We start from the raw sequence: 15,054 nt of genomic DNA on the forward strand, positions 1-15,054 counted from the left end.
AGGATTGTTCTGCAAGTGTGTGTTTCTCAGGCTCTGGGTTACAGTAGGCCAGAGTGGGCATTACATCACTCAGTTTACAAACCCACTTCCTGTTCTTACTGTAGTTCCACAGTGAGCTATTATTTATAAATGATTTTTTTACAGTCCCAACACAGTGCAGACTCTGGGTACAAGAATAATAAACAGATTGAAACGTACAAATTATCAAGACTGAAAGTTTTATTAATTTGTGACGTATATACACTCTAACAGCTCCAGGATTTATTCCCAAAATTCACCGTAAAAGTCTCATTGCCGAAACAGTCCGTCAAAATCTGCAACCGTGGTCGCATTTTGCTCCCCCGAGCCATCCAGTCAGCTCGCTATCAAACCCAAACATGACTTATTTCGCCCTCACTCAGCTCCCTCATGTCTCTTTTGCATGTCCCAGGTCTCAATACTAGGCGGTGATAAATAATTTAAATATTCAAATCAGCGTCATCCACTCATCTCCCTCGCTGCTCCTGCCCAGTAACCGGGAGGATGAAAAGAATGCATTATCCATGAGGGGGTTCGAGGAACCGGGTCTGGAGGAATAAATGGTTACATGCAATGTGTCAGTGTTTGTGGAGTTGTTTTTTGGGGAGTGTGTGCACATGTGTGAGATTGGGAGCTGGTGCTGATGGCTTCATTGAGGCCTGTCGCTGCAGCAGTGCAGATAGAGTGGCCTCCCGTCGCGATCGCTCTTACAGAAGGGGGTCTTTTGTATTCCGCCACCGTATGTGGGGCAGGCAGGCAGCAGGGCACTCTATTCAAGATCGGCAAAGTACAGGACGGGGTTTCAGTTCGGTCTCTTTTAGTGGGGGTGGAGGAAAAATCGGAGGGATTTCCATTCCATCGTCTCTCAAAAGCGACATTAGAGGGCGGGGATTTCATTTTTTTTCCCCTTGGAGGTCCATTTGTGATGGGGTGAGGTCTTCTTTCACCTGTCCGCTGCTTTTAGTTGAAAGAAAATTGACTGTCTTTCAGTGTTTGGGTATGTGTCTTTTCAATATGCAAATGCAGCTCTCCACCGCCTCCCGAGCGGTGATCTCACCACCAATGATTTGCTTTTTTTTTTTTTTTAATGTGTCTAGAGATGCACACTGGGCCTTTTTTTCTTTAGGGGCAGCAGGCATTTTATTCCTACACTGAATGTGGAAAACATATTAGACACACAGACAATTTTTACCAGCAATTATTTACTGCTGGAAATCTCTTGGCACAACTTCTTTAATCCCAAGGTAGCATATTCAAATTGGCTATTTTTGCTAAAATATAGTCATTTTAAAATGATATAAAACAGAGAAAAGCAGCAGATTTTCAAAATAAATCCACACACAAGCACAGCATACCGGCAGATATGGCAACAGTTTGCAGAGTGCTTATTGCACAACAAGTACAAAAACAGTTCTCACACCCAGATCTGCAAGGAAACAGTTTGAGTTCCTTTTTTCACTTCCAGTGTTTTCCTGATACACAAAAGTTTCAGTATTACATTCTTCAGCTTCAGTCCTTTCAACCTGACACTAATAAACAGTGTTGTCCAGCTAATCAGCAGCAGACTTTTTCTACTTTGTCTTCTTTCGAGGGATGGGATGCAACATAAATACACCAGTTTCTATCAAAGTTGTCTTCATTCTTCCACATAAATGGTTTCTGTATTGGTGTTTCTGTTGTGTGCCATCTTTTTGTCTCCTGTGTTCACTGGTTTGATCTCAGCTGGAAAAAGTTGATGATTATTTCCCTGCACCAATAAGATTTGAGCAAAGTTGGACTCAGATTACATGTGAAGGCCTATTGTCTAATCAGATCTGATCAAACATAATAAAGGAAAGTAGCTGAATTTGAAAAATGTGTGACTGGTAAAACTATTTCCTTGATTGTTACTGCCAATCAAGGAAATAAATTAACTCTGGATAAATCTGAGACGGCGGACCTGAAACAGCACAAACTGACTCAGATACATTTCGGAATATAAAATACAAAAAGCAGCTGGCAGCTGAGTTATAAACTACAGAGCTTTGTTCAGATATTTTAAGTAGGAAATGTGGAGCGTTAAGATGACTGAGGTGCTGATGCATCCCAGAGTTTATTACTGGAAGTCGACAGTGTTGAAATATTTAAACAAAGGCACTTAATGAGTGACATACACAGGCAGAACGAAGCAGGAAAATGGAACCAGAGTATGACAATGTACAATAAATACAGTTAAAAGTGTTGCTCAAGGGTCAAATTACTGTAGAATTATCTTTAAACAGTAATACTGCCTCTTTTTTGCTGTAGTTCTTCAGTGTCAGTTGGATTTACAAGTCAGAAAAGCCAAATGTCTGCAGGAATTTCAAAATAAAAGAGAGTTTTAAATGGTTTAGTGAAATGTGACACATGGATTCAGTTAAAAACACTTCTCTATGACAAACAGGAGGAAAAAACCACAACAAAAAACTGCAACACATGATCCAGAAATCACAAGTTTCTGCAGCCTTTTAAAAATATTCCTATTTAGTGTATTTCAGAATGTTTCGAAACACACTGCAACAAGGTGGTGAGCAAATTATGATGTTTTTCTGATAAATATAAGTCCGTGTTCACATGGACTCACAGAATATTTTCACGATATGAGTGTGTGTTCCATGTGCATCGTGAGATCTTGACTCTGTCTCAGCTAAAAGCCTGAATCACCAAACTGCATCCTGTAAAAAAGAAAAGTTGTTTCCTTAATTGCTTCCTTGTAAAGTTCAGCTAACAGATTTCAGATGACAAGTTTGGGCAAAAACACGCACTGAACGACATCACAGTACCATCTCCCCCACTGTGGTCTGACAGAATTAACCTACAATTAGTTTCAATGTTTTCATGACCTCTATTAAAAGGACAACAATATTAACTGCAATGCAGAACATTACATGAGACTATTTTAACCCTCTGTACACCAAACAGGTTCATTTTAGTCACTGTGGGCTCCTTTTTAAACAGAATTGAAAGTCCTGCACCTCTATGCAAACAGCACAACCATGACTAGAAGTAGAAGGAGCTAAGAAAGGTCTTGAAATTTCTGATATTTTTTATTTTTCAAACACTGAAACAAATGCAACCCAGTTGTTCAATATTGAAGTGCTCTCAGGTGTTACCAAGAGTAGGAAAAAATAGACTCTACATTCTACTGGTATTTTGATACTTTTAGGTTTTTAATCTGTGTCCATACTTATCCCCATCTGCTCTATGGGAACATAGCCTGCAGTTCAGCCTTACTGAGCTGGAAAGTCCCTGAATTTTTGCCATGTGGGTGTTTGTCACAAAAGAATCACTGATGGCTTCTCAGGTACAAAACGAAGTTCAGAATTTTTTGCTTTTCACAAAATCAGGTTGGAGAAAGCAATCTATTTTTGGTGAATTTTTAAATGTGACATGTAAAGTTTTTTACTATCACAATTTTAGGCTTGGATTTGATCATGTTTTCCAGCACATTATGCATAAGTAGCTCAAGGACTGTCTGAAACTTGTTTTTACAGTTTTTGGCTCCGATAAATGGTGCCATTGCTGTGAGTTTTTAAAGATAACATGCATTTCAAACTCGCTGGCAGGTTTTAGAGTTCAGAGGGTTAAATATCTGGGCTCTGGTCCAGCCTGTCTGTCTGTAGCATGTCACCGGTCGGCCTGCTTCACCAGAATAAACATCTTCAGTCTAAACTGCCATCACTTAACATAATCAGGACAGACTGAATTACAGTCCTGTGTAACATAGAGCATCCTCCTCCTCCCTCATGGCAGTAATGAGATGGATTAGCCGATCATCATAAAACAGCACTGTTAATGGATGCTGGCCTGGATATTATTTAATGGGTATCATCACATCATTTTCCTTTCACTTCTCATCCGTTTGTATTCACCTGCTATCTCCATCTCCTTTCATTCTTTTATCTCAGTTTCCAGAAGTTATTATCACTTTTTCTCCACCAAGTCCTCCATCCGTGTCATGTCTTTCTTTGTGCTCCTTTCTCCATTTTATCTTCACTGTCTGCCTCAAGAAGCTCATCTGATCCACTAGTCTGCTTCACTACCAAGCCTTTTATAATGCCCCTTGTCTGGCCAAGATCTATTAAATTTCCATCTCCTTCCTGAGCAATCCGAGTTCTAATTAACCACGCAGACCGAGAGCTGCAGCAGACAGGCCTATTCACACAACGCTAATCTTGGGCTGGCGCACCGCTGAAGTAAACACACCACTGATGTTGCCGGCTTTGTGCAGGATGATTAAAACTCCACGAGAAGAAAGAAAAAAAAACACTCCCCATAGCGAAGGGACACAACAAATCTATATTACGGCAGCACAGCAGAAAGTGTGTGCAGGTGGAGAGTGTAATTACAGAGCTGCCACCTTTATGAGAAAGTGAGATCTGCATGAATTATGGTGTTTTTCTGCGCCAGTTTCATTATGAAGTAAAGAGAAATCAACAAAAGTCATAAAGGACTTTTCAAACACAGAGTTAGAGGATATCCTGATGGATTCATCATCTGCACCTTTTGTTGCATGTCATCCTCCTTTCTCTCGCAATGTTTCCTGTCTTGTGATAATGTTAATTTCAATAAATACATTTTTTTGTTGTTTTTTTTAAAGGGAAAGAAGCTAATGCTCATACACACATCTTGCAGGTTAATTGCACGTCACATTGCATGAAACACATTTTTGGTCACAGTCTGTGTCCTTAAAATCACATCTTCAATCAGTTTGATGGTGCACTAACTTGTAGCAGTCATTCTACTCCCCAACACCTGCTTTAGCACAATGTGGCTTGGGCCGGTCAGATCTCCCGCAAGAAGTGCATAAAGTTTTATGGCATGATGTCAAACACCACCAACAATGGCTCCCAGTCTGTGTGATACAGTGCCAAAGAGACCAACAGGGTCTTAGCACAGGAAGCTAAGAAGAGAAAAAATAAGAGAGTGACCAAGCACAAGGCTGGATAAAAGTAAATCTCAGACTGGATTTTAGTTGTTGACGATAGCTTTGAGGAAAACAAGGCTGTAAGACAGACGCCATGCTGGCCTTCATACTGTTGATGGAGTGAGTAATGTTAGCTGGCTTGCTACAGTACCGATCAAAAGTTTGGGGCCACTAAGAAATGTCCTTATTTTTGAAAGAAGAGCAGTTTTTTTCAATGAGGATAACATTAAATTAATCAGAAATACAGTCTAGATATTGTTAATGTGGTAAATGACTATTCTAGCTGGAAACGGATGATTTTTTAATGGAATATCTACATAGGGGTACAGAGGAACATTTCCAGCAACCATCACTCCTGTGTTCTAATGCTACATTGTGTTAGCTAATGGTGTTGACAAGTGAATTGATGAGTAGAGCACCCTTGTGCAATTATGTTAGCACATGAATAAAAGCGTGAGTTTTGGTGGAAAACATGAAATTGTCTGGGTGACCCCAAACTTTTGAACAGTACTGTATGTCTCGTGATTTTGTACTTGGTTGGTGTTGTCTTGGCAACACAGGGATTGGTTTTTAAGTCTGGTCAGGCAAATTTTACAGAGCTTCAACCTCTAGACGTCTCATGATGACATTAGCGAACACAATACACTCAGACATTTGCACTAAAAAATGCTCGTCTGGCTATGATTTTGTATCGATTACATGAGCAATTAACAGATGTGTCGGAAGCCTTTCCCACTCAGACCTGTAATTACCACTTGTAGGTGCAGAGGACATTATTAATCTTGCTTTAAATCCAAAAATCCATCTGCTTTTTCATTTGGTTGTATTAAACCCTCTGAAGCCAAACTGTAAAAACAGAATTGCCTGATTTTCAGCAGACGTTGAACTGTGGCATGTCGTTCTGTTGGAAAACTTAACTAAATCTAAGTTGTGATATTCCATCAAAATCACTCTATTTTAATTGTCTCGTATTAAAAATCCACTGGAATCAGATTCGGTAAAATTCAAAAAATGAGGACCAATCTGCTGAACTGGGCTAAACTGCAGGCAGTGTTTACACAGAACAGAAAGGGGGAAATTAGGTGAAAAAAGCTAAATAGTAGTGGAAAGTATATAGAGTCACCATTTTCTTGTGTAGGTAACCGATGTGAGCCCTTTGAAAATGCTGTACCTGTTTATTCCAGATTTATTCAATACTTATGAAATAAATAATTACAGAAATTCAACTTTCTTTTAGTCGTTTTTATGATTTATGACATTAAGACTCTGCCAAACTGCAGAGGACATTTTTGGAGTTTTCCCTACTTCTAGCCATGGTTGTGGTGTTTCCATAGAGGTGGTGGATTTTGTTTTGCAGTGAAAAAACGGCTCACAGTAAGTTAAAATGTGACAGGAGCAAAATAACAAGCAGAGACTGTTTGGGGTTCAGAGGTTTGAAATCACAGCAGCTGTTGTATTCTTCATTACCTCAGTTGTTTGGTTGGTGCTGTAGGCGGCGGCCATAGCAACAGTCAAATTATGATCATTTGTTTCTAAGTTGCTGATACTGTCAGAACAGAACGTTGACGCAGGCAATCTTAAGTCACTGTAACAGAAAGCCAGTAGATGGTAACATGTACTTTAGGGCACTGAACAACCTGTCTGTCAAAAGTCATGTTTTTCTTGCAACTGTGAACTTCCGTCTGAGAAAACCCAAACCAGCACAACCGAAGGCTTTCATAAAGGATCCACAATGAGTAAAACATCAAACCTTTGGCTTTATTTTCAGTACTACCGAGTGAATCTTGTGATTCGGGTTATCAAAACGACGCGTTGGAAGGCATTTGCTTCCATTTATTGATTCCGTCTTCATTAAGATTCAGTCCTACATGGAGTGGGATGTGGGTCAGTGTATCAAACAGAGGGCGAATATGTGTGGGTGGGTGTCAGGGTCCAGATCACCTCTGTGTTAATCCAAAGCTAACAGGATTAGAAAGTGATCAAGGAGCAAACAGGGTTTCTGAGACCTGCACGGAGGTCGGAGGTCAGCCAGTAATCTGATTAATGGTTGTGTGTTATGTGCACTCAAGCCTCCACACTCATGTCATTCTACATGTGCAGTATACTGTATGTAAGCCATGTAATATAGTGTCCTAATCCCATGTGCTGTTGCAGTTGGCAGGTGAACAACATTCACAGCTTTGTTCCCAGCTAACGCCACAACTGGTCAGGGATAAAAATCCAATAAATTTCACCTCAGTGATCGTGGGGAGTGTGCACACCACATGAGCACATGGAGAATGTGATCTGGTTTGGTCTTTTATTAAACCTCTGATCCCCAAAACCAGCAGTTAGGTTTGAAAGGCGTGTTATGCTGTAAAAGTATTGCCAGAATCACACCATTTGTTCAAACTAAAAATGTAAAATGCAGAACGAAATGTAAGATTCAAAAACTATTTCACTACTGATTTAAAACTTGACTAGATCGAAGCTTAAAATAGTGATGTTTGGTCAAAGTCACTTCATTCTACATGTCTCATTTAAAAATCTCATAACTAGATTCTGTAAAAAAACTAAAAACTCTTCACTTTTTGATGAATTGTCAAGACTTTACTGACTCATCTGCAACCGAAAGTCACGTGACAAAAAAACCCCCAGACATTTCAGTTCAATGTTGAATCTAGCTGAAGTTCGGCTGAAGTTTTGTGACTATCGGCATACGTTTGTCTGTTAATCTGTCCTTCCGTCTGTATGCAGCATTATTCAAAAACGGACTAACGGATTTAGATGAAAATTTCAGAGAAGGTCAGAAATGACACAAGGACCACATCATTAGATTTCGACAGTGATGCAGCTTATTATCTGGATCTACGGATTTGTTGAAGATGTCTGTATCATTGCAAGATAGCGGCAGGATGCCACTGTAACTATGACGATAAGTGATCTATGTGTGTACACTCAAAGTTGGTTTGTTGTTTTTTCAGTAGTGGTAACACTTAGATAAATGTTCTACATGATGATTCTACTTTTTTTCCACATTTTTGTAAAACAAAAAGGAAAAAGTTGGAAAAATTTAATTTTTAAATATTTTCCCTGTTTTTTTTTATAAATGATTTCTGACATTAATACTGCGTTATACTGCATGAAAGAAATTTTGGAGTTTTCTCAGTGTCTGGCTATGGTTGCATTTTTTCCACAGAGGTGGAGGACTTTATAAGGCAGTGAAAACTGAGATCACAGTGAGTAAAATGTGCACAAAAATGCCCAGAAAGTGCCGCTGGGGGTTCATAGGGTTAATTCCAGGGGGTGTAAGTGATTCATTCACAGGCTGATTATTAGCTGCTATAATGCAGCCACTATGCAGCAGCATGATGACAGGTAATGAGGAGATGGTAATGAAGACAAAACAGTGCCACGTTGAGGGAGAGGAAGACGTCAGACCAGGCTTTATGATTTCATGTTCCCATTATTATTCACTGTAACATAAAGACCTACTTCTCTTATGTAAACCTCATTTCTTCTCCTCACTAAATGGTTTAGGTGCAGACAATGAAGACATTAATCATCTATGTTAATCGACCCTATATATCTGTTTGGTTTGTATATCTGTAGGCTGAAAGGTCAGGAAGCGAACATTACGGGTGTGTTCAAACTTCACACGTCATCAGCACCGCTGGCAGAACAATACACCCGACCGCAAGTGGCACCGCCGCTTTCCCACACTCCGTCCCACGCCGGAGTGGCACGAATATGGAGAGGGAAAATGCATAAATGTCCAGATAGCATTCGTAAAAGCCTGTCATACTGCCAGTGGTGTGGATGTGAAAGATTTATGCTCAGCTCTGCAGAGGCTCTTCCTTTTCCTAAGAGTGCGAAATGAAATGTGGCATTAATTTGGCAGATTTCTACACCGAGCTCAGCTGCAATTATTTGTTTCTTTCCATCATTTGAAATGTGGGAACAGTGATAAACTGCTATTGGACGGCGGTTCACAAAGCTGGCATGAAGAAAGAGAGAGAAAAAAAAACTGGCGAGATTTTCATCTGTTTTTAAATATTCCTGAATCAAAGTACACCTGAGACACAGAATGAAGCTTATTTTGTATTCAAGGTACTAACCTACTTCTTTTTTCGTTAACTCTCTTACTCAGTTCACTGGATCCATCTTTTCATTGATTAAAAATAGTCCATCCTGCAGCTCCCAGCAGTTTTCCCATGCATGCAGAGGGACCAGTGGGAAGTTTGGTTGGATCAATACACCAGTTAAATTATTTATTTTAACTCTGCAGATCTGAGATAGCAGCAGCTAATACAGCAAAGTTATTTTGATTTGTAGCTAACAAACCCAATGCAATAGATGCATATTTACCCTGAGGAAATGCTCATGGATCAAGTGTTTATTAGAATAAAAGCTAGCTGATACACAACTTGCACAAACACTTTAGTAACAGTCTGATTCAGTCTCTTTAGAATTCCAATAAAAATGCCAGCTTCACGTAACCCCATCAATTTCCGCTGTCTATAATATATAAACACATACACACGTGGACAAAATTGTTGGTACCCCTCAGTTAAAGAAGGAAAAACCCACAATTCTCACTGAAATCACTTGAAACTCACAAAAGTAACAATAAATAAAAATTTATTGAAAATTGAATAATCAAAAACAGCCATTACTTTTGAATTGTTGATTAACATAATTATTTAAAAAAACAAACTAATGAAACAGGCCTGGACAAAAATGATGGTACCTCTATAAAAGATTGAAAACTATTTGACCAGAGTGACATGATTAACTCAGGTGTGTCATTTAATTGACATCACAGGTGTTTCCAAACTCATAATCAGTCAGTCTGCCTATTTAAAGGGAGACAAGTAGTCACCCTGCTGTTTGGTGAAAAGGTGTGTACCACACTGAACATGGACAACAGAAAGCGAAGGAGAGAATTGTCCCAGGACATCCGAAAAAAAATTATAGACAAACATCTTAAAGGTAAAGGCTATAAGACCATCTCTAAACAGCTTGAAGTTCCTGTGACAACAGTGGCTCATATTATTCAGAAGTTCAAGACCCACGGGACAGTAGCCAACCTCCCTGGACGTGGCCGCAAGAGGAAAATTGATTGACAAATTGAAGAGACGGATCGTTCGAATTGTATCCAAAGAGCCCAGAGCAACCTCCAAAGAAATTAAAGGTGAACTCCAAGGCCAAGGTACATCAGTGTCAGATCGCACCATTCGTCGTTGTTTGAGCCAAAGTGGACTTCATGGGAGACGACCAAGGAGGACACCACTGCTGAAAAAAACTCATAAAAAAGCGAGACCGGAATTTGCAAAAATGCATGTTGACAAGCCACAAAGCTTCTGGGAGAATGTCCTTTGGACAGATGAGACCAAACTGGAGCTTTTTGGTAAGGCACATCAACTCTATGTTCATAGACTCAAAAACCAAGCATACGAAGAAAAGAACACTGTCCCTACGGTGAAACATGGAGGAGGCTCAGTAATGTTTTGGGGCTGCTTTGCTGCATCTGGCACAGGGTGTCTTGAAAGTGTGCAAGGTACGATGAAATCTGAAGATTATCAAGGCATTCTGGAGAGAAATGTGCTGCCTAGTGTCAGAAAGCTTGGTCTCAGTCGCAGGTCATGGGTCTTCCAACAGGACAACGATCCAAAACACACAGCCAAAAACACCCAAGAATGGCTGAGAGAAAAGCGTTGGACTATTCTAAAGTGGCCTTCTATGAGCCCAGATCTGAATCCCATTGAACATATGTGGAAGGAGCTGAAACATGCCATTTGGAGAAGACACCCATCAAACCTGAGACAACTGGAGCTGTTTGCTCATGAGGAGTGGGCCAAAATACCTGTTGACAGCTGCAGAACGCTCATTGACAAATACAGAAATCGTTTAATTGCAGTGATTGCCTCAAAAGGTTGTGCAACAAAATATTAAGTTATGGGTACCATCATTTTTGTCCAGCCCTATTTCATTAGTTTTTTAAAATAATTATGTTAATCAACAATTCAAAAGTGATGGCTGATTTTGATTATTTAATTTTCAATAAATTTTTATTTATTGTTACTTTTGTGAGTTTCAAGTGATTTCAGTGAGAATTGTGGGTTTTTCCTTCTTTAACTGAGGGGTACCAACAATTTTGTCCACGTGTGTACACACTGCACACACTTCTGCATGCACACACACCATGGGTCGATACAAAGCTACTATCTGCACTTCTAAAATTGGTTCTACTGCTTATTGTGTTTTTTTTCCTTTTCATAATGCCATTTCCACTACCTTCTACTCATATAGTTAAGTTCAGCTGCTCCTCAGAGTCTCCTTGAGTCTGTTGAGGCCCATCAAGCCCGATTTTTATTTTAATACTGTTACTATGTTTACATTTGCATTATATTTTAATTGTTTAATTTGCACAACAATTGTTACACAGTTATACTCTATATCCTTATGTTTACCGCTGTGTATAGGGCTGCCACAAATGATTATATTTCCATCAACTCTATTTTACCAAATAGTCGATTAATCTAAATGATTATTTTTCCCTCCGAAAAGTAAAATAGCCACTTCTTCTACGTTTGTTTCATTCCAAATAATCTATGCCCTTATATAATGCAGCACAGTCGGGAATGCAAATATAGGTTCAGATACTAAAGTTAAAAATTGTAAAGTTAAACTGAAAACTCCAACATGATAAAAATGAATAGATAACACAGTTCAATAAATAGTTGTGCAATTTCAAAATAAAGTAAAAAGGTATGGTCTGTATATTTTAAGAAGTACATCATGGACACTGTGGGTATTTTACAAGCCCAGAGCAGCTAAAGCAAATAATTTTTTCCTATTGAGTAACTGTTTCTTGACTTTGGTTGTGATTTCAAATTCTATAAAAATACAGCCGAATTCACACTATAGCGATTGACTTCAGTTCATGTGTGGTGTAATAGTCAGACAATGTTGTGGACATGCCTGGAAGTGACTGCCGGTACAGCTGTAGTCTTGACGAGCTGTATATCAGTCATTCTTTCATATTTGTTCCATTGACAACAGAAAAATATGTAAAAGAGAACAGCTTTATTGGGAATCCAGCTGCACTGAAATACATTATTTGTGAGCACAGAGAGCAGGAGAGAAATAAACAGATGTAAATGCTTCTTCGCCATATAGCTTCTTTGTGCTTTGTTTTTACTCTGCACAGTGTATGAACCACCTTTCTATTCTATGATAATTTGAATTACTTCCATATTTTCGAAGCCTTGCGTGTTTGGAAACTTGAACTGAGTCAGACTTTGCTGTCGCCACCACTGTTGAAAACTGTAGTGTTGACTGATCAAAGACTGGAACCAACAACGAATGACACAATAAATACGCAATGATGCTGAACATTTGCTCCAGTGAACTGAAGACCAAAAGAAACATCCATCCATTCTCTACACACCGCTTTATTCTCACTATGGTTGCGGGGGTGCTGGAGCCTATCCCAGTTGACTCGGGCGAAGGCAGGGGACACCCTGGGCAGGTCGCAAGTCCGTCGCAGGCCTACATATACAGACACACAATCACACTCACGGGCAATTTAGAATAATCAATTAACCTCAGCATATTTTTGGACTATGGGAGAAAGCCGGAGTGCCCAGAGAAAACCCACACATGCACAGGGAGAACACGCAAACTCCATTCAGAAAGACACCAGTCCGGGATTTGAACCGGTGATCTTCTTGCTGCAAGGCAAAAGTGCTAACCACTATCCACTGTGCAGCCGCTATGATATTTGTCAAGTCTTTAAATGCTTAATCAGTTCCTACCCAACTCCCTTTAATTGTATTAACCGTTTGTTGCTATAAGAATTTTTTAAAGACACTTTGTGTATACTTGAGCAGCCCGGCTAGCTCAGTCGGTAGAGCATGAGACTCTTAATCTCAGGGTCATGGGTTCGAGCCCCATGTTGGGTGTAGCTGTTTTGCACACTGTTAGGTAAGGTCTTTAGATATCTAAACACACAATTAATGTGTCAGCGATAATGTTGAATGCTAAATTGAACCCTGGCAACAGCACAGCAAAAACATATACAGTAGGTAGTGTCTACGGATACGGACCCGGTACGGCACTTTCCATTTGCCAGACAGATACGGACCCGTACGCGAGTCAAGAAGCTGCTAACACTGCAAACTGTTGAAAGGTAAGCAAAGGTTAAGGTTAGGGTTAGTGTTAGGGTCAGGTTTAGGGTCCGTACCTGTCGTACTGATGCTACGGGTCCATACTGCTAGCGTCTACCGGGAGTCACGTGACCAAATCTCGCGTATCTGTTTGGCAAATGGCAAGTGCTGTATCCGTAGTCCACAGGCTACGGGTACGGGTCCGTACCTCTAGCAACAACCTATACAGTATGCAACATCAAATAGTGAAAGTCTCCTCTAAGAGATAACATAGTATATAATTCCACTTGTCATAGCTGTCAGTTTTGCACACCTAACGTGGGGTTCGAACCCAGGACCCTGAGATTAAGAGTCTCATGCTCTACTTGGAATACTGGTCCCCAAAATATCCATTTACATGGTTTGGCCGTAAACACTGGTCTTACAGAAACTATTGGAGTTATTGGAGTTGCTGGAGTGTGGGGTGTGGCCTCCTTAACTGGCCCCGTAATTGCTCTCTAAACTTTTACCTAAAGTTTTCCCTTGCCTTTTCCCTTCACTTTTCCAAGAGTGTCACTTCCACTGTCACTACCATGGTCAAGGAGGAAGCACACAGATTTTACCACAGTGGATGCAGTTGGTAGAATCTCAACAACATCAACAAGGGGCTAAAGTTCACAGACAATAGAGACAACGAAAATGGCTGCCACATTGTTCAGGTCAATTCAAAACACTGTCTACTGAATACACGTTCTGCAAATCAACAGTCATTTTAATTTAAAAAAAACTGTGCAGCTTCTTAATGTCATGTAGTTCTGTAGCTGAGAACGTCAACACAGAGTTTCATCAAAGAACTTGGAATTATCTCAACCGTCACTAGTCAGGATGGCCGAGTGGTCGAAGGCGCCAGACTCAAGGTTGAACTCCTTCCTAAGCAAAGGGACTTCTGGTCTCCAAATGGAGGCGTGGGTTCAAATCCCACTCCTGACAAGATTTTTTTCCAGTTTTGGAAAGTGAGTGGAGTAACAAAATTGATTACCTATTTGTTAGTACGACTGCACTGATGGCAGACTTCTATCACTAAGAACTGTGAAAGCGGAGAACTGACGTGCACATGGGCCTATTAATACTAACAAAAGTACATGCTGAATGGAAAGCATAGACTAATCAAAGAACCTTCAAACTCCAGCGACAAATACTTCCATTTCAACTCTTTCAATGATGAATTTTAAAGGTGTGGATTTGAGATGTGAGAGCAGGCAGCCTCTGACTGCAGAGGTGAATCTGTGCTGATAAAAATGCTCCTGTGGACACCATAAGATCATTTGACCATCCTGACAATTAGAAGCAGTATTTTTTTGTCTGTACAGGGTATTTACCAGAAGTGATGTTGTGAATCTAACCATTGCTGCAGACCTACACAATGGCAACTGTACTCCGCAGAACACATCACAAGGTGTTTGTAGTCCAAAGCTCACACACCCAACATGGGGCTCGAACCCACAACCCTGAGATTAAGAGTCTCATGCTCTACCGACTGAGCTAGCCGGGCCTGTGGACAACAGGAAAAAGTCATCCAACGGGTGCATGTCCAGCGTTCGCAATACATCAAAGAAGCTGATTGGCGTAACTCCTGACAGGACTTGGGTTCCCAACAAAGGTGAAAACAATCATTGCCATACTAAAGACCAGAACACACCTAACGTGGGGCTCAAACCCACAACCCTGAGATTAAGAGTCTCATGCTCTATCAACTGAGCTAGCCAGGCTCACTATTTGACAGTTTTTCAGCCAGGAAAAAAAAAACTGCTGCAGTCCCAGTGGCATGATGGAGAAAAAAGTGGAGATGCCTAGCTGCCTTGATAATTTTACAGAACCATAGATAAATGTCTACAAGTATTCCAAACCACTGTGTGATGCTATGACATTTGTCAAGTCTTTAAATGCTTAATCAGTTCCTAC

At 40.2% G+C, this 15,054-nt stretch overlaps 1 protein-coding gene and 4 non-coding genes across 8 annotated transcripts in view; 2 read left to right on the forward strand and 3 right to left on the reverse strand.

Annotated features, from left to right (window-relative positions):
* Positions 1 to 15,054, reverse strand: part of tmtc2a (transmembrane O-mannosyltransferase targeting cadherins 2a) — a 94,052-nt gene that overhangs the window by 46,033 nt on the left and 32,965 nt on the right. The gene's annotated exons all lie outside the window — the stretch shown is intronic.
* trnak-cuu (transfer RNA lysine (anticodon CUU)) lies at positions 12,837 to 12,909 on the forward strand. Its single transcript has one exon. It is a non-coding gene; the product is annotated as a tRNA-Lys (tRNA).
* On the forward strand, positions 13,972 to 14,082 carry trnal-caa (transfer RNA leucine (anticodon CAA)). The gene is made up of 2 exons: positions 13,972 to 14,009; positions 14,037 to 14,082. It is a non-coding gene; the product is annotated as a tRNA-Leu (tRNA).
* trnak-cuu (transfer RNA lysine (anticodon CUU)) lies at positions 14,572 to 14,644 on the reverse strand. The gene has a single exon. It is a non-coding gene; the product is annotated as a tRNA-Lys (tRNA).
* trnak-cuu (transfer RNA lysine (anticodon CUU)) lies at positions 14,789 to 14,861 on the reverse strand. Its single transcript has one exon. It is a non-coding gene; the product is annotated as a tRNA-Lys (tRNA).

The sequence above is a fragment of the Acanthochromis polyacanthus genome, chromosome 1 (assembly GCF_021347895.1).
Source record: "Acanthochromis polyacanthus isolate Apoly-LR-REF ecotype Palm Island chromosome 1, KAUST_Apoly_ChrSc, whole genome shotgun sequence".
In the NCBI taxonomy this organism is placed as follows: domain Eukaryota; kingdom Metazoa; phylum Chordata; class Actinopteri; family Pomacentridae; genus Acanthochromis; species Acanthochromis polyacanthus.